Source organism: Chlorocebus sabaeus, chromosome 11, assembly GCF_047675955.1.
Source record: "Chlorocebus sabaeus isolate Y175 chromosome 11, mChlSab1.0.hap1, whole genome shotgun sequence".
Taxonomy (NCBI): Eukaryota; Metazoa; Chordata; class Mammalia; order Primates; family Cercopithecidae; genus Chlorocebus; species Chlorocebus sabaeus.
In genome coordinates, this window is record NC_132914.1 from 110,935,033 (window position 1) to 110,939,247 (window position 4,215).

Consider the following 4,215-nt stretch of genomic DNA (forward strand, 5'->3'; position numbering starts at 1 on the left):
TTTCACCCCCCAAAAGGGGCAAAAATTGATTATTGGGAGGTGAAACAGATCTTACTCTGTTTGTAGGAAGCACAAATATACACACAGCACATAAACAGGAACACAGAATATCTGCAGGATTGTAATTTCATGGGGGAGGATTAGTGATTAGAAAAAAGTCTAGAAAGTCTTCTTAGGGGGATGATCATTTTTTAAAAGGTTGACTGAGTGCAGTGGCTCACACCTGTAATCCCAGCACTTTGGGAGTCTGAGGCAGGCAGATCGCTTGAGCCCAAGAGTTTGAGACTAGCTGGGAAACGTAGAGAAACCCCCATCTCCGCAAAAAATAGAAAAATTAGCTGGGTGTGATGCCGCATGCCTGTGGTCCCAGCTACTCAGGAGGCTGAGGTGGGAGGATCACCTGAGCCCAGGAGGTCAAGGCTGCAGTGAGCTGTGATGGTGCCACTATACTCCAGCCTGGGCAACAGAATGAGACTCTGTCAAGAAAGAAAGAAAGAAAAGAAAGAAAGAAAGAAAGAAAGGAAAGAAAGAAAGAAAGAAAGAAAGAAAGAAAGAAAGAAAGAAAGAAAGAAAGAAAGAAAGAAAGAAAGAAAGAAAGAAAGAAAGAAAGAAAGAAAGAAAGAAAGAAAGAAAGAAAGAAAGAAAGAAAGAAAGAAAGAAAGAAAGAAAGAAAGAAGAGAGAGAGAGAGAAAGAAAGAAAGAAAGAAAGAAAGAAAGAAAGAAAGAAAGAGCATGCGTGAGAGAGAGAAGTAAAGAAGGAAAGAAAGAGAGAGAAAGAAAGGAGAGAGAAAGAAGAAAGAAGAAAGAAAGAAAAGAAAGGAAAGAAAAGAAAGAGAGAAAGAAAGAAAGAAGAAGGAAGGAAGGGAGAAAGAAGGAAAGAAAGAAAGAAAAAGAGAGAGAAAGAAAGAGAAAAGAGAGAGAGAAATAAGGAAAGAAAGAAATACAGGAGAGAGAGAAAGAAAGAAAGAAAAGGAAAGAAAGAAAGGAAGGAAGGAAAGAAGGCCAAGAAACACTGCTGCCCCTGCTGGAGAGAACTGCTGGTTAGGAGCTATGACCTCTGGCACAGGACATGACCAACTCATGGTGCTCCCACAACAGGGCATCAGGGGCATTAATACCCCAACCTCTTTCTCCCCCTGCCCTCCCATCTTCTGCCAGTGCTTCCTATTGGCCAAACACAACCAGAAGCCTGAAAGGGGATCTATGGATGCAGCCCACATGGGCTCTGCCACCAGGCACAGAGCAAGGTAGAGAATAGTAAAGGGTGGATCAAAGGCGGCAAACAGATGATGTCCAGATCTGAGTCTGGACATCTGAGTTAATTTCCACCACTTATAAGCTGAGCGACTTTGGGCAAGATCTATTAGGTTCCCTGGTCAGCTCCACTTCCCATTTCTCTGTCAGAAACTCTCTCTCTCTCTCTATCGGAGAAATTGGGTTAGAGTTGGGTAGTTTGAAATAAACTATGGCAGTCTCGATATTTGGGAAGCTTGTGGTTTAACAGGGAGATAGACTCGCAGAAAGGACAACTACCCTGCAGAGAAGTAAATCAAGGGATGTACAAAGGTCACAAGAGGTGAGGAGGAGGCAGAGAAGAGGAAGGAGATCCCAGTTAGGCTGGGCCCTGAGAGATGGGTAGTGCCCTTCATACCACTGAGGCTGAGCTGCCTCTGTGCCTCCATTTATGCTGTTCCATCCCAGAATGTTTCTCCTTCCTCTCTCTAACTGCTTAGGTTTGATCCATCAGAGGCTTTTCTTCCCTGTTATGAGGTCTACGCCACCTTCTTTCTGGTGATTTCTTGGAGCTAAAGACAATCCTGTTGCTAAGTAATTTCTACTGTCTTGCTTCCTCTAACAGACAGCAAACGCCTAGAGGGAGAGAGGGCAGGGCTGCTCTTCAGATAGAAGGCCTGGGGCCAGGGCTAGTTTAGAAGCTCAGGGCTCCCTAAGTACTTGTGGATTGGCTCATTAGAGTAGCAGTTCTCAACTAAGGTTGAGAACTTTGCCCTTCAAAATTATCCGGGAAACGAAAACGTCACCAACGTCCCAGATAAATTATTCCAAAATCTCTAGGGATAGAATCAAGGCCTGGATGTTTTTCGTTTGTTTGTTTTTAAGACAGGGTCTCACTCTGTCACCCAGGCTGGAGTTCAGTGGCATCATCATGGCTTACTGCAGCCTCGACCTCCTGGGTTCCAGCTATCCTCCCATCTCAGCCTCCTGAGTACTGGGACTACAGGAACAGGCCACCCATGCCCAGCTAATTTTTAAATTTTTTTGGAGAGACAGGGTTTTGCCATGTTGCCCAGGCTGGTCTTGAACTCCTGTCCTCAAGTGATCTGCCAGCCTTAGCCTCTCCAAGTCCTGGGATTACAGATGTGAGTCACCACACCAGGCCAGACATGAATGTTTTTCAAAAACTCCCTAGGTGATCTGGATATTTATCTAGGTCTGGTCTGAATCAAATGATATGCTTTATAACTACTATCCACATGTGTACATTTCTACCCTTCCTATGTTTTTTAAACTGAGGTATAAATTAGATAATGTGCACATGTTGATGAATTTTGACCTATGTATACACTGTGTACCTATCACCCAGATTAAAATATAGAACTTTTCTCTTCTCCAAAGGCCATTGCTATCTTGTTACCACCTTCAGTTTTGCAAGTTCTTGAACTTCAGGCCAGTGCTGCTGTGGATGTCAGTGGTTTCTTTTTCACTGCTGAACTGTATTCTGTTGTGTGGATATACCACAATTTATTTATCCATCCTCTGTTGACAGACATTTGGGTTGTTTCCAGTCTTTTGCTATTGCAAATAATGCTGCTATGGACATTTGTATATAGATCCTTTGTCTATATTCTTATTGTATTTTTATTTTTTTATTGACATTTTATTCCTTTCTCCTTTCATGTTGCACTCCAAGTCCAATTTTCCTTTTTTTTTCACATCTGCAACATATTTATTTTTCAAAGGAATGGATTTTGAGAGAAAATAACATGGGGCAGAGATACAGAATAGAAGATAAATACAAGACCAGGTGATCCCAGCACTCTGGGAGCCCAAGTCAGGCAAATCACTTGAGGCCAGGAGTTCGAGACCAGCCTGGGCAACATGGGGAGACCCTGTCTCCACTAAAAATACAAAAATTATCTGGGTATGATGGTGCGCGCCTGTAATCCCAGCTACTCAGGAGGCAGAGATTGCAGAGAGCTGAGATCGTGCCACTGCACACTCCAGACTGGGTGACAGAGCAGAACTCTGTCTCAAAAAAAAGAAAAGAAAAGAAAAGAAATACAAATGTAGGTGGTTTTGCTAATTGTTTTATAACCATAACAAACTAGTTCAGTGACTGCCTTGTGTAAAACACAATGAAGGTTCCAAGATCAAGGCTAAAAATTTCGGTCTCTGGTTTTTGGAACTTAGGGTGCAGTCCTTGATTTTGGATGGATCACTGGGTGTGTGGCACAGTCCATGCTTTTAACCAGATTTGAATAGAAGAGTGGCCACTTGGCCCAGGTGGAAGCAGATGAAGCATTTGGTTTCATGTGTCACATAACTCCTAAAGTTCCTCCCCACGATGCAAGTCACGTGGGATTGGGCTTCTTGTCAAATTCCTTCTTGATATGAGCTGGAATGTCCTTCTGTGTATTCTATTTCTCTAGCGCCTGAGTAGTGCACTCCACCAACTCCTATTGCATCTCTTCCAAGATGTCAGCATTTTTTATCAAAGCCTTTAGGTTGCACATGGTTACCTAGGGAGCAAGCGACCCTCCTACCTCGGCCTCCCAAAGTGCTGTGATTACAGGCATAAGCCACCGTGCTCAGCCATGTCTGGAGTTTTCTAGGTACAGAACAACCATGTCATGGTTGAAATGCCACTGGAAGCACATTCCCTAGAGGCAAATGTGGCATGTAGAATATTCTGTATTATTTCTGGGACAGCTACTTTGACATCCATCTTTTATGATAACCCTATGGTCTTAGATGATTCCAGCACATGGGGCAGTATGTGCAGAGTAGGTAGGTATTTCTTCAACAAATGTTTGTTGGTGTATTAGTCCATTCTCACACTGCTAATAAAGATATACCTGAGACTGGGTAATTTACAAAGGAAAGAGGTTTAATTGACTCTCAGTTCAGTTTGGCTGGGAAGGCCTCAGCAAACTTATAATCATGGCAGAAGGGGAAGCAAACATGTCCTCCTTCACA

General features: G+C 43.2%; 1 pseudogene; it reads right to left on the reverse strand.

Moving 5' to 3' along the window:
* Window positions 1–3,383: 3,383 nt before the first annotated feature.
* On the reverse strand, window positions 3,384–3,752 carry LOC119620605 (dynein light chain 1, cytoplasmic-like; annotated as a pseudogene).
* Between the last annotated feature and the right edge of the window lie 463 nt (window positions 3,753–4,215).